This window comes from Leptinotarsa decemlineata, unplaced genomic scaffold, assembly GCF_025532065.1.
Source record: "Leptinotarsa decemlineata unplaced genomic scaffold, Ldec_3_MD MMD2_tig00026354_RagTag_RagTag, whole genome shotgun sequence".
Lineage (NCBI taxonomy): Eukaryota > Metazoa > Arthropoda > Insecta > Coleoptera > Chrysomelidae > Leptinotarsa > Leptinotarsa decemlineata.
This window is the reverse complement of record NW_027412702.1, coordinates 16,425,532-16,441,645: the sequence shown is the minus strand read 5'-3', so window position 1 is coordinate 16,441,645 and position 16,114 is coordinate 16,425,532. Positions and strand designations below refer to the sequence as shown.

The following is a 16,114-nucleotide window of genomic DNA, read 5'->3' as shown; positions in this document are numbered from 1 at the left end:
AGGAGCGAGTACGGTCCTGTATTACTTAACGGGTGTCAAACTTTGTCCAATTCATAGAAGACAATACCTGAATTACGAATCCAACATTATCAATCATAAAGACAGAAATCGTTGAGACATTGTTTGACATCATACATTGACAGCAGACTTTGATTAATAGCAGAAGGCTGTCATCCTTGTTAACTACGCTTACTCAGGGCATATGATTTCCGGACCCATTGATCACTTGCCTTATGGTGTGGGGAGTGGTCGTTAGTTGCTGACACGCCCTTCTTAATGTTTCGGGGCTTTGGGGGATTGGGCCTGACCAGCGCAAATTTAGGTTTAAAAAAATGTTAAATAGTGCTTGCTATTTTCCACATGAACAAAATATACAGTGATTTCATTCCTAACAACATTGGAAAATGAAAGACCGAGTTCACTTCTCCTTCAACCGAAATCGAACGAACTATTCTTTCAGTAAACTTGAAAAATGAAAAATAGTATATAAAAAAAACAGGTGGAGAGAAAAATAGAAGGAAGAAACGATGAAGGAAATAAACAATGAAGAATATCAAAGATTCGTGAAAGACACTAGATAAAGGTAATTGAATACAAATGGTTAAAAAATATATAAAATATATAAAATGACACGCCCGAGGAAGCCATTGTATGGCGAAACACGTGTTGCGTTTTTGTAAAACTGCCTAGTGAAAATCATACAATAAAGTGTTTTTAGAATACGTTAGTTATGGATTTTCATCAAGTATCGGCCGATTCCATCATATATCTCTTTGAGTAACACCAATATATCTACACACCTTCTGATATTATAAATTATCACCTGCTAAGTAGCTACGAGATAAAGTTCAATTTTCTCGACGCCTTCCTTTGTCTAGGTGAGATGCAAAACGATTACTCCGTATAATTAAATTGCATTTCGTTCGCGAGGGAAATATTAATCCTCGCTTAGCGACATTTCGTAGTCAATAAAGAATATCAGTTACTCGAATAGTTCGAGAAGGAATAATGCGAAATGCAAACGGATTGGAATAAGATTCGCAAGCGATTTGTGAGACGAAGTTAGCGAGTTGCATAAGTGATGCAATCGAGTTAGAATAGCTCTAAATCTTCTAGTGATTATGTCCGACTACAAAGGATCAGTTACCATCTCTAAAAATGTTATCACGAGAGGAAATACTGATTTTCAATTGGAAACATGCTCCAGTATGTTCATGAAGTTGATTCACAGATTTCCATAGAAGAATCATGATTTTCAAAAAAAGTTGCACATTGTTTCTATGCACGAAGAGCCAAGGCCAAGAAATTAATAAAATTAATTTTTAATTCTTCATTGATTCTTATCAAATGTGATACGTATCATAGAATTCAAGCAAAACTGAAACTATAGCAGGAGAAAATAAATTCAAGTGACCTGACTAACCGATGGGACATGAGTGATGAAGAGAGGTTGCGAGTGCGCTGGTTGTTTCAAATAGTGAAACATTTTGGAGGTTGAGGTCGCATTTTTGTTTCGTTTTTTTTTCCGCGTGAATAAGATCTCACCTATTTCGAAATCGAAATTGATAGTTGTGAACATACCTTCGTTTGAGTTTTGCTAACGAAATTGAAATGAGTTAAAATAAAAGGATTAACTTGAAATTATGGGAGTTCGACGAATCTTCCTTCATATACTTTCACCAAAGAATAATCGTAGACATATGAAATAGGTTTCGAAAGGTCCAGGATGTTTCAAAACATTCTTTACACAACAATCGTTGATGTTCGGAGATGTTTTCGAACGTTTCACAAATTTCAGTATGTTTTAGTACTTTCTGGAATATTTTGGAATGCTTCCAAATACTCTCGAATGTTCTGGAAATTTCCAGAGGGCAGAATTAATCAGCCGTTATACATTTGTCGAATTCAAAACTTTTTTATAGAAGAAGGGACAATGGTGGACTACGACAAAATGCAATGCAATGATTGTTGCAGAATGATCTGGGATGTTTCGGAATGTTCCTGAGTATACCATCAAAAATGTGTAGGAATGTTGTGGAATGCTGTTGAACACTATCGACTGTTTTAGACTAAACTAAAACTTTCTAGAAAACAAAACTTCCAGCTTTCATAGCTTCAATACAACCTCTTTTTGGTAATGGACAAGCTGATGATAATAATGACAAAAATGTATGTCCTGCTTCCCGTGCGAATCTGGGTCGATCAATCATAGTGCAGAATCCATAATATCACGATAGCAATCACATTGTTCGTATCATTATTCATCTAGAGTTTTTGAAATCATATTTGAACTTTTGTAAATATACATGATTTTGAACATATGTCTTTGAGAGACAAGCCTGGGAAAGAAAAGTATATAAAATTATTCTTTACAAAGACCCTATTGGAAAAAATCACGAACAAGGTTCCCAAACGCATTTTTTCGCAAAGCCAAGATTCGACATTGATCGCTTATGAAGATTTGTCTTGTATCTTCCACTGTAGATATATTGAAAGGCAACTAGATGAAACCAGTGCACAAATTACGGAGCATTAGTGGTGTTAGGGATTGACAGAAGAAAAAAATCATAAATATTTGACATAAACGAGGCTCTACGGCAAATGGAATTCGACCTCTGATTTCTCCACGACTCCTACTGAATTGCAACCAATCGGAACCAAAAGTTCTAAAACGAAGCATAACCAGAAATTGTCCAAGAAAATCAATAGAGATTGTGTAAGGGTAGCGAAGGTTCCCAGAGATCCATCAGCAACACCAGTCGATAACCCGATAACTCATAGCTGCGGATCGGTCTACACAAAGAGAAGTGTAAGAACCTAGCTCACTGCATACAAAATAAGTCTGAAATAGTGAGAGTACTCACGTTGTGACATTTGAAGAGAATCAAGTGCTTCACAGAATTGAGAGCTACTGATACTATATAGGAAGGCAACATGAATTATAAATTACAATTTCAATCAAAACATAGAGGGATTCAATATCGATGAATTCTGGCTATTTGTATCAAATCACACTTGCAAAAAGAGGTTATTCAATTCGACTAATTGACTTATGATGCCCTGTTTGGAACCGTTGGTGTAGTGATGAATATTACTGGAGTTCTTTCCCAACAGCAAATCGTAATTTTTAACACCTCGACAAGTGTTTCGATCACCAAGTGATCATCTTCAAGATGATCACTCTTAAAGATGATCACCTTGTGATCGAAACACGTGTCGAAGTGTTAAAAATAACGATTCGGTGTTGGGAAAGAACTCCAGTAATATTCAACTAATTGAAACAAAGCCACGCTCACTATCATTGGAACATAACCGGAAACTATTTGAATGTAGGATCTGCTGTGAGAAACAACCAGAACACTTTGTGCATTGCCTACTCTTCTTCGACATTTACCAGTACCAGGCGAAATGTCAGAGATAAAAATCTGCAGACAATGGCCAATAAGCCTAGAAAATAACTTCAACACACCTACCTAAACCATGCTTATCCATAATAAACAAAGGCCCACGACGGTCTGTTACAAAAACCAATTTGATTGAGTCGAAATGTAGGACCTTTCAAGAGGAAATGGTTTGGAAATCGCATGAAACCGTGCGTTGAATCATTTTTGCCTCCATGTTGAGCATAAGATACTCAAATCCATTGAATTTGACAGTTTGAATTTTTGTATTATTGTGTAATTTAGGATATGTTGTGACTTGAACATCCATTCACCTTTTTGAAATGGAACACCCTGTATTTTTTCATTTGTATGAAAAGTTTCAACATTTCGTGTATAGATCGAATCAGTTTCATTATGAATTTTGTATTGGAAGATATATGGCAAATCGTCTATGCTTTCGGGGGAAGTGACGGAAACTGCCTCTTTGCATTGAGGATTTACAAAGAGAAGTTCCCCGTAAGAAGACAACCAGACGGAAGGGCATTTCAGGCTCTAAAATCAAGATTAGAAAAAACTGGTAATGTCAATCATGAGAAGTTCGAACGTGTCTGCCTTATAACAAATGAAGAGAATACATTTCAAATTGCTCTTAACCTTGTTGAAAATCTCCATGTGACTATCCAAGACCTGAGTAGGGAATTAGGATTTTCTAAAACCAGCTTGTTTCGAATGCAACGAGCAAGCAAATTTCATCCTTACCACATACAATTGATGCAAGAGTCATGAGGAAAAGATTTTGAAAAACGTGTTCAATTTTGCCGATGGGGCTTCGGAAAGATCAATCTGGAAAATGTTTTTTTTGTCGATTTCCTGTTATTTTCTGATGAAGCGACTTTTCATAAAAATGGAACTGTGAGTCGACATAATATGCATTATTACGTAACGGAAAACCTGCATTTTGTTCGTTGCCTGAACAATGAACAGCTTTGGTCACTGAATATTTAGGGTAGAATTTTCAGAAAAAGAGTTATCTGTACGTATTTTTTGGATCGGCATCTCACTAGAAGAAAATATTTAAGATTTCTTCGGAATGAGTTTTTTAATTTATTGAACAAGACTTGAAATGTGGCTACAACAAGATGGTATAGTATAGTATACTTCTGATAAAAAATGTAGTGAAATTTTGAAACATTTCATACAAATGAAAAAATAAACTTGAATCATGTCTGTTTGAAAATGAATTAAACTTGACTGAGCACCCTATATATTATTTCCGAAAGTTGAGGGTTCCGAAATTATCATGGTGATGTTGACTAAGTATTCCTTAAAAAAATCTACTTAATTGTTGTAGACATGCAGGTGTTGAATTAAAAAGTATTGTCTGCAGAATACGTTGTTCTAGAATAATTTGGCAATGTCACATTATTCTAGATTCAAATTCGAAAAGAAAAATTCCTCAGAAAGATAAAAAAAATATGGAATCGAATAACGTCTTCATATACTGGAGGTTCCATTTAAAATAATTTAACTTTGGTTGGACACGCTCAGCTGAATCATCTAGTATGCGAGAAAATAATTTTGAAATATAATATCTATCGATATGACTGCAAAAAAATTGAGCAGTTCGAAAAATTGTTTCCTCTGATAGCAATGGAGAAGAAACCTTGTTGACTCACCCTGTATGATAGATATGTAGCTACAAGACCAAAATGTTTCTTTCGATTTTATCATTTGAATTTTTCAATTGCTTTCCACTATGGATGCAATTTTGAAGACGATTTCACGTCAAAATATTGATTTTACTCCCAATGTCGTGACTTTTCAAAACACAGATTAATTCTCAACAATTTTGCTCGAGGTCCAGTATAAAAAACGGTGACTGTGAAAATGTTTTTGTTTTCTCTCGAATATGAAAAGTGTATTTTCTCCCGTTAATCCCAAAGTTTGAACAGTCCAAGAAGAGGCGGCAACGCGTTGACATTGCAGCTATTAACAGACTACGGGGACGTGACGTCGCAATTAATGTGAACTGCCTAGAATCCAGAATGGACCCGATGCCCGATGGATGAAACACTCCAGATGTAATGGAACGGAAAATGTTGCTTCGATTCCTCGGTGGGTTCGTCGAGGTCGAAATAATTACGTGAATTGCGTATTTCTCAAGAACAGCTGTATTGAATTGCTTCGATTTTGTCAGGAAGATAGGGCACTGTGAGTCTCACCATTTTTTAAATCGATTCTGACAGGAATTTCCCAAAAAAATTGTTTCACATGTGGTGGGTTTTATTGACAGAGGCATGAAAACACTTCCGCGCAAATTTTGGGATTTACGAAAAAACTATGAGCAATGCGACAAAGAATGTGAATTAATTGATCAGGTCAGTGAAAGCACTCCTACAGCAGTCCCAGAAAATTGAAACATGTCAAGAAGGTCAATTATCTAGGAGTGATACTAGAGTGATACTGTCCTGTGATCAACATCTAGCCAGCTTTGATATTTCTACATCCCATAAGCCAAGCTCAATTCTAATAAATCTGCAATAATGATGTTTGGACCCAAGAAGAACAGAGAGCTCACCAAGCCCACTTTTCAAGTCCACACCTAAAATGAAATACTTTCTTCTGTGACCGAAATAAAAAACGTGTGTCTCAAACAAAATTATTTTCAATTTAACAACAATATTTATTCCTCCTCAAAAGGTTTAATTATGGGGAGTCCATTAAGCCTCTTACTTGCGGAAATGTTCATGGATAATCTAGAGGAGTCGATCTTCAAATATCGTTTGATGAAGAATTTCTTGTTTTGGCATATATATGTGGATGACGTTTTGGTATGTTTTACAGGTACTAAGAGACAATTAGATAATTTTCATAGGGATATTAACAAAATTCATGAAAATATTAAATTCACCATTGAAATAGAAGCAGATAACTCAATCAATTTCTTGGACTTAACAATTAATAGAATGAACAACAAACATGATTTTTCAATTTATCACAAACCATGTATACATTACGATTCCACCCATCCTTATTAAAACAAAGTAGCAGCTTATAATAACAAAATTCACAGATTAGTCAATGTTTCTCTTTCAATAGATAATTTCAATAAAGAACTCAATATCATCAAGCAAATTGCGGTTAACAATGGGTTTCAAGCCGAATTAATAAACAAAATACTTGCCAAGAAAGTCTACGCAAAAGCGATTCCAGAAGTTTTTCGTATTGATAAGATAGATAATCAAAATTATAGAGCTCTAACGTATTTTGGACAAACAACGGAAAAAGTAGCTTCATTTTTTAGGAAACGAGATATTAAAATTGCATATAGAACAGGTAATACCTACGTTGGTGAAGTTAGTTTTAATTTTGATATTTTGATAACTTTATTACATCATTAGCCACATAAGTGTAGGTTCGTTAGTTACAATCATCGGATACAACCGGATACAATCTTTAAAATCTAACATTATATTGAAAAAAATATATAAAAAAAAGGTAGAATTAATGATGTAAAAATGTTAAAGAAACAGTACAATAAACAAGTATTCTCACCCAGATTTGAATGCAAAATTACTATTTATTAACATTTAGAAGATCTACGAATTCTTGAATATTATAAAGCGTATTGTCAGCCAGTAGAGTTTTTACAAGCTTTTTGAATCTGTTAACGGTGGTATTTTTTATTTCCTTCGGCAGCAGGTTATAAAAGTAACTTCCTGCCCACTCTGGTGATTTTTTATACGAGAGATGCTTGAAGCTTCTGAGATGTATATTCTCCTGTTCTCTCGTAGAGTATTGATGAAGATCTGAATTTTTCTGTAGGTTGATGATATTCTTATGTGTGTCTATCAATCTGTTACGGTAAGAATTTTTTGAGATTTAAAAAATGGTCTACACGATTCACGGTATTCTAGGCTATATATTAATCGAATAATGCGTTTCTGGATCATGAATATCCGGTTCCGTTCTGTAGCTTGTCCCCATGTGGTGATATTATAGCTAATAGCTGAGTAGGCTAAGGCGTATTAAACGTTTAGCAGGGATGATCTGTTCAAGGTTGATTTCAGTGAATATAGGGCAAAAAACGATTTGTTCAATCTCTGACATACGCTGTTGATTTGATCAGACCACATGAATTTTTCATCAATAATTGTGCCGAGAAAGGTATTGGTCGGGCTGGTAGTGACCATAAAATTATCTAGTTTGATTGATATATTATTGGACAGTGACCTAGGATTTGTGGAAAATTGCATAATTTTAGTTTTTTCCGAATTGAGAATTAGACGGTTATTGTCGCACCACCAAAGAAATTGTTTGACAACATTGTCGGTTTTGATAGAAATTTCCTCCAGTGTGTGGACAGTAATCACCATCGAGGTGTCATCGAGGTACCTTGAGTCGTGGTGACTAATGGTATTTCGAAAAAAGGGGTTGATCTCATAATTTTGATAGGGTTTCTTCGGTTCATCAAACTACGTAACTTGGGACAGTTGAGATAATTATTATAAATTTTGTAACATATTGCGATTATTATGTATAACCTTCTATTCTTCAAACTAGAGATTTCAAATTCTTTTCTGAGATCATTAGTTCTCACAGTATTATAATCTGGGTAGACTCCATATTTTTTAGAATATAAATGCCGCAGTAATCTATTTTGAATTTTTCCCAAATTATTTTTTTATATAAAATGATAGGTACGGGTGCCAAACGGCTAAACAATATTCGAGTTTGGGTCTCACCAGAGCGTGATATATCGTAATGACTGTTTGGTAATTTCTAAAATGTTTACTTTGCCTCAAAACAAAACCCAAACTCCGTAAACCCTGAGAGACTACTATTTCAATGTGTTTTTTGAATGACAGGGTTGAGTCATATGGTACCCCCAAATCTTTAACATTACTTACTCGTGTCAACGTGATATTTTCCATTTCATATGCATACGCTATTTTATCTTTCTTTCTTGTACAAGTCATTACAATACATTTTGACGTATTAAATGGTAACTTATTTTTCACACTCCATTGGTAAACATTTTCAGTATCCTTTTGCAGCTCGCTACAATCATGAACACAATCTATTTTCCTATAAAATTTAAGGTCATTCGCAAAGAGTAAACAATTTGAATATTTAATGTCCGCTAATAGATCATTAATAAAAATGAGAAACAATAGTGGCCCTAGATTTGATCCTTGGGTTACTCCTGATTTTGACTGGTACTCATTTGAATAGTTGGTATCAAATTTCACTCTGAACGTTCTCTCATTTGAATATGATGTTAAAAATTTCATAGCTCTTTTAGTAGCTCCACATAGAGAAAGTTTATTTAACAATACATCATAATTTACTTTGTCGAACGCTTTTTGGAAATCTGTGTATATCACGTCATGACTAAAAGATAAAAGATTTTTGGAAGTTGACTTTTTTGGCAAAAAGCCGTGCTGTTCTTCATTTATTAAATTCTTTACTTTGTGCCACACGTTAGTATATATTATCTGTTCGAACAATGTACCAGAAAGGTAACACAGCAATTGGCCGGTAATTTTTTACCAGATTTGTGTATAGGAGTGACAATAGCACGTTTCCATCGTGATGGAAACTTATTTTGTCTCAAAGAAAGATTATATATATATAAAAATCAACGGTTCTTGGAAAAACTACGAACAACCTTTTATAATATAAGGTGGGATATTATCTAGACCAGCACGTTTTTTAGGCTTGAGTTTTTTAATGCTATAAAATAATCAGTTACTGTTACTTAGTCTAATGAAAAATAGGATTTTTCTTCAGCAACGATGTTGAAGTTGTATTCGGCCGTTTGCTTGCAATATACAGATTCAAAATATTTACCAAAGCTATTTGGAACTTCAGCGCCGCTGAGTTTCACATTATTGAATTCAAAGACCGTAGACGGAGAAGAATTTTTTTGTTATTTTTTGTATACGTCCAAAATGTGCTGGTGTCAATTTTAATAGCATTTTCAAAACCATTGATGTAGTTATCAAAAGCCTGTTTTATCGAGCGTTCAAGGTGGCTTCTTTGTGTTATATAAGGTCATATAATTGTTTGATAAATGTTTAAGTTTCTATATTTATTTTTATTCAATAAACATTTTTTTATGTCTATAGTAAACCATATAGGGTATTTATTTCTCTTCTTGGAAGTTTTTGGAAGGACTGTGTCTGAAACCTTATATAACTCTGAATAGAAAAAATCAACAGAAATATCAACCTCATTCAATTGAAATAATGACGTCCAGTCAATATTCTGAATATATTAAGTAATTCTGTAAAAATCACATAATTGAAAATTATAATATTTTACTGATTCTGTATCACGAGTTTTTCTAATGATCTCATCTGTAGCGAATATTTCAATATACAAGGCAGGATGGTTAATATTCTCCTCTAAAAGCGGAAAGTCTGACTTCGACTCATAAATACAAATGTATTCTCCTGTGTGACTAATACAAGGTCTAATTTACGGTTAATAATATTATTAATTTCATTACAGTTCTCAAAACCATTAATTTCCAGGAAATACAAAAAAAATTGATGTTACTCATCCATGTTTTCGTGTTCTAAATTTGGTAAGTTAAAGTCGACAAAGAAATATACATTTCTCATCAGATATTGTCTTTTCAAAATATTCCAAGTAATTCTTGTAATCTTCAAAACTCAATTAAGGTGGTAGGTAAACAGCAAATAAAGTAATTGTATGTAATTTTTTTAATTCTATTTCAACCCAGAGCGTCTCATATGTACCATCTTTCATTCCCCAGTTCAAGATCTTGAAGTCTCTATTCACCCCGATCATTACCCCACCCCCCTTTCTTTTCCTGATAATTGCGAGTTTCTGTTTCGTCGAAAAATTGTATACCTTTCCAAATTTATTCATTCTGAATCAAAAAATGTATCATTCAGCCAAGTTTCTGTACCAATGATTATGTCATACATTTCCCCTTCAATACTCACTTTCAAGTCTCTCAACTTTGTTGATCGACGCCGATCACCGGTAGGCATGTGTGCAAGGTCCCGTTCCCATATATGGTTCACTATTGGAATTTGGACGACCGGTATAATATCGGCCGTCCAAAATCGGTGTGTGTGCAAATAGCCTACCAGTGATCGACAACGATCACCGGTCGGCGTGTGTGCCAGGTCCCGTACCAACATGTGGTTTACTATTGAAGTTTGGACGACCGGTATAAAATCGGCCGTCCACAATCGGTGTGTGTGCATTTAGCGTACATCGTCAATATTTTCTTCTTGTATTTCTTCTATGCCAAATATGCGAATGGAATGGTTCTTGTAACTCTGATCATTCTCCATAATTTGTTGCCTGAGTATTTGATTTTCAGAATTTAGCGAATTTATCTTGGCATCACATTTTTCTAATTTATCCTGGTGTTCAGTGAGTATTTCGTTCAGTTTTTCATTCAGTTGTTGACTGACATTCTCAATTACTGAATCAATTAAAGACTGATCAAAAAGAATGGCTTTCATAGCTTCTTTAATGAGTTTTTGAAAGTCCTGTTTATTTTGAGCCATAGTATTTGATTACTTATGAAGTTCGCAGGTTCACAGGTTATTACAGTATATAAATACAGCAGGCACAGCTACGTTTTCGTGATTATACGGTCAATCAGCGGAGCACACACCGAACACGTCTATTCGCCACGAATGCTCATACTTATTGGTCAAACTGGCAGAACATTTAGGAATCGAATCCAAGAACATTATACGAGCAATGTAAATAAGAAAACTTATTTAACATAGTCAAATTATTTTCTAGAAGAAAATTCAAACATTCTGATGAATGACCAACTGGATATATCACCATTATTGTTTCTTTTGAGGCAATATGCTTCACGTGATCATAATTGAACAGGTACCTTAGGTAGAGGTTTAGGTAATTTTTTCGAGGTAGGTACAGTCACGGACAAATAGCATGCCCATTCTCTTTCATTCAATGGACGAACTATACACAGTTGCAATGCTGTATCCTCTTCAATCGCATGAAATTGTTCGTTGTGGCCTATCTGTCGCACATATTCATTCGTAGCAATATTTTTTTTTAAACTTGACAACCGGAATTCAGGAATGATTTTTCGCATACAACCCAATACCGCCGTATTTGTAATGAAATAATCTTTATTTTATCTTAACTTTAATTCATTAACCAGACCGGTGCAAGTTACTAGTATCGATTTACCTGTTTATACCTGCTTACACAAGAGTTGTGACAAAAAAAAATCAAGCTAACGTTTGTTTATTCTATTGGTATGGGATGTCTATCAACCAAATCAGTGAAATCCAAACGTATCCATTTTGACAAAAGCCGTGAACTTCAGTGTGATATTTCTTCAACAAAGTAGATGTGAGTTGCAGATCCAAATTTTCAGGCTGAAAAATACAAACTTCTTCACTCTACAATTATATATCAAACACCTCATCAGGAGAATACCACATTTCATCTCGATAAATCACCATCAACTTGCAAGTTGCCTCGTGATACGACTATGTAACCTAGCTGAGAGCCCTTTGTATTTGAGTAATCCGAAGCGCTCATTATGAATTTTGATTGCATACATATTCTCTATGACTCTCTGAGTCCAGGAATTGCAGCTCACAATCACAATAGCTCATCGGAATTATTGGACATGCATTCATTCACAAATTATGTTGAACCCTTTGTTGACACGTGTCGTTACTTCATTTCATTCAAAGGGATTGAAACTATTGAAGGGATGGCATTTATTTCACTGTTAGAATCGGTATGGCGTATGGCTTCTTGCCCTATGAATGCATCATTTATGTAACTAATGAATATATATTCGTTTCCATAGATTGAGTAGTCTTGTGGAAAGATGCATTTTCTTCTACTAATTATATTTCAGCTTCATTATGTTCAAAAGACTTTTATATTAGTGGAAAAAACCCAAAAAAAAATCCTCGAAAATGATTAGGAGAATCATAACAACTATTTGAAAATAATGTTTTCGTGGCAATAAGAAGGGAACATTACAAATGTCCATCCATCAGCAGAACAATCTACACTTAATTATATTGGTCTGTCCAGTATGTCATTGATGATCCTTTATCAGACAGCACTATCAGATCACATCAGTAGCAACTTCGAAATTCTTTTGCCCCTGTCAAGAACAAGAATGTGGTGATATCTTGCTTTTCAAAGAGGTCATCTATGATCTATAGGATCCACAGAAGACTGAATCTGGGAATGTCAATGGTAAATAAAGCTTGGCTTTGCAACAAACCCTCTTCGAAAACCACGTTCATCTTTGGCATTCGTGGATTGATTCTTCTGTCAATTGGATACTGTGGATGCTGTCTTTTCCCAAAAGGAAAATGATTGGAAACAATATAGATTATTGACAAAAATATATTCCAGATAAAAGTAACGCATTTTGATACTCTCAGCGGTATATTTGACAACTGTAAACTATCAATTCGTGAAGATTTCATCATTCATTTTTATAACATTCACTATTGTGACATCGTGAATAATCTTTGTTCATTTCTGAACATCGAACAAGTCAACTCGATAACTAATCAAATCAAAGAAGATGGCCACCACCCTGCCTCTGAATATCAATGAAATTCAATCAATAGTTGAAGAGATTGGTTTTGAAATCTGGACACCTATCAAAGAAGTTCGATAATAAATCAAATCCAAAAGAAAGCAGAAGCAGAATTTGGCTTACGTAATGTTGAGGTGAGTATCTTCAATTATTTTTCTGCAATATTATTGAACACAAGTTACTGATAAACACTGCACTTTCCTTTGTGTACATTGAAGTTACGCGGTAACTTATCGTGGTGAATCAGAAATAACATTTTCTTCACCTTTATGAAATTCTCCATTATATATTATTTCAATGACAGAAGATGAAAGTCTTCAGGAGAATCCATGAAAACTGATTAACCGGTTTTCTCTTTTATTGAATCTTTTGAAAATCTATATTCAACTCAAGATTACCGAAAGAGAGAAACACAATGTTTCATCAATATATCAATCACATTCTCTTCTGATGGAGAATCAAAGATTTCTATTAATTTGGGCATTCCAATTGGTATACGTCGTTTCTGTTCTTTCAGTTTTTATTTACTGAACATTTCTTGTGAAAGTTAAATATGCCAATAATACTTTCCTTCAAGTCAGTGCTTTGTCTGTACATGTTTTGGTGTTCAGTCTTGTGAAAAATGGGCTAATTTGAAGTTGAGTTTCCTTATGTGATTTCCTTTTATTTCTTCAACATTTCACCACGAGAGTACATATCACAGATCATTCATCAACCGAGTCTATTTGCACAATTCATGATAAAAACCAAAGTGAACCATAATTATTATATTGTCACAGACATATAGTGGATCGAAATGAAGATATGCCTCATAATCATAACAAAATATTTTTCTTGGTGACAATGTATGAATTTCTTTGAAATATTTCCACATTTTATATATAAAGATGAAGGAAAAGAAAGCCGCAACCTTTCTTACTCAAAAAGTAATCCAACTCAACAAAATCCATCTCAACATAAAGTCGTAATTTTATGAAAGAATTGGGTGTTTTTTTTTCATATTATCTGTATTTGGTACTGAAGAGCCGATAAGGCAAGTGTCTTAAGGCCGAAACATCGGATGTCTATAAGTAAAGATGGCAGTATTCCATGTAGGTGAAATTTTACTTCTTTAATTTATTATATTGTATAGGAATCCTGTAAATGATATCTGATTCTATTCCATTACGAATGTTTGAAATACAAACGGAATAGAGAAACGTGTTTTTCGTATTATTCAGCGTTCATATAAAAGTATTTGTTTCGAAAGTATGTTTCTTCCGTGTGAATCAATGTTAATATGAAAATAACTGTTTCGATGTGGCTTTTTTCCCACTTTGTGTCTGAAAGTTATTTTTTTCATGATCTACACATCTTTCCTTCCTTTCTTTGAAAAATTACCACATTTTCTGTATCAAGGTGGAAAAGTAGAAAGCTAAAACCTTTCCGGAAAATATATAATGAGAAATGATACACTAAATTTAAAGGAAGAGTTCAGTGAAATCAATTGTAAAATGACGTGGTTCGAAAAATGAAAATGGAGATAACAATTCAACAAAATCATTATCACGAAGTACTGAGAGCTGTAATTATAGAATGTTTCTGAATTATAATGTAGAATATCAGTCAGCAACATTCTTGATTTCAAGAGTGATCAAATACCTAATTTTTTTCTATATAGTATAACAGGTAGATGTAAATTGCATTGTCATCACATCAGATGGGAGGGTTCCTCACAGAGGTTGATGTGGAAATTGGTAATCTGGAATTTACGATGAATTTGAAAGGAGCCATTGAATTGACTTGTATTTCAGTATTTGATTATTGAATAATTCCGTTTTTTGTGGACATTCATACAATTGGTATATTTTCATACAGAACAAATAGCACTGTGCAAGGTTCAGAAAAATTTATTTCATTCCTTGCTTTTGTAACATTGTGCATAGAAATCTGACCTGAGCTACAACTCACTTCAGAGAACTTGTTTTCCCAAATCCATTTTTTCAACGCTTTCATTTTTTTAGCATCATCGCTTGTTATGAAAATTAATTGTATATTGTAAAATTGTAGGAAATGAGGAGAACTTCAGTTTTCTCTATCTTCTGAAGAAAACACAATAAGGTGTTATCGTAAATCATCTGTTCTGTTTTTTTCTTGAACAGCTGTCGCACCCTCACCTCTCAAAAGTCGAAACTTGTACGAGCTGAGGACTAACGAGGTCTTACCTTTCATCGTGTGATTCCTAAAACGGATTGAACGATAGGAAGTGAAACTCGATCATCTGGCCTTGCCGTTCGAATCACCGGTTAACACAGTGGTCCACTGAGAGAGTGGAACAAACAACCCACGTCAACATACCAGGCTACCGTTCTACCATATATGTAGTTTGAATTTTATGAATTGTAATCTCCGAGTAGTTACACGAAATATTTCATCAACTTAAAACTGGTGTCCTTGGCTACTACTGGTCTTTGTCCATCGATCTATTAGACAGAAAAGGTTCCCTTTAAATACAGAGCATTAGTAAAAGTATAATGGAATGTTGTTGGAATGTTAACTCATACTTATTACGAACGCCACTTTGTTTGATAATTTTTGTCACAGCAGAATTGGGAGTATCTTATAGCAACTTCAAGTAAAATCATAGCAAAAACTGTTTTTCAAGTCTGTGCCTGTCTGACTGCCAATCGGATAAATTTTTCAACGTTTGACATAGTCTCACTCCTACCAACTGATCTGAAGGATCAGTCACCCGATGAATAATCGGCTTTGTTGAGAACATGATTCCATTTGGTTAGGGTTGCAATGGAGGTTCTACATGGCTCGTGCATTGGAGAACAGGAGAGGCTAAAGTCAGAAGGACTATATACACACAGAAAAGCCCGCCGGAGGCGCGAAAATTTTTTGGGGTACCGCACCAATTTAAAGCAAAATACGTAAAATTTGCATGAATGCAAACAAAAATTGGGTGAAAGGTGTGAAAATTATACGTATAAAACTGACCATTAAAAAACAAAAACAAGGAAAAAGGATTGTCTTTGAATTATTTAATATAAATGAACTCTTCTCAGTCAATAAATAATACTTTTCTCTTCTAATATAACAGTTTTGTCAAAAATTGCTACGAATATTTTATAAGCACAAGTAC

The 16,114-nt window shown here is 34.3% G+C and overlaps 1 protein-coding gene across 3 annotated transcripts in view; it reads left to right on the top strand.

Moving 5' to 3' along the window:
• The window catches only part of 5-HT2A (5-hydroxytryptamine receptor 2A), a 391,848-nt gene that overhangs the window by 357,044 nt on the left and 18,690 nt on the right, over positions 1-16,114 (top strand). The window lies entirely within an intron of this gene.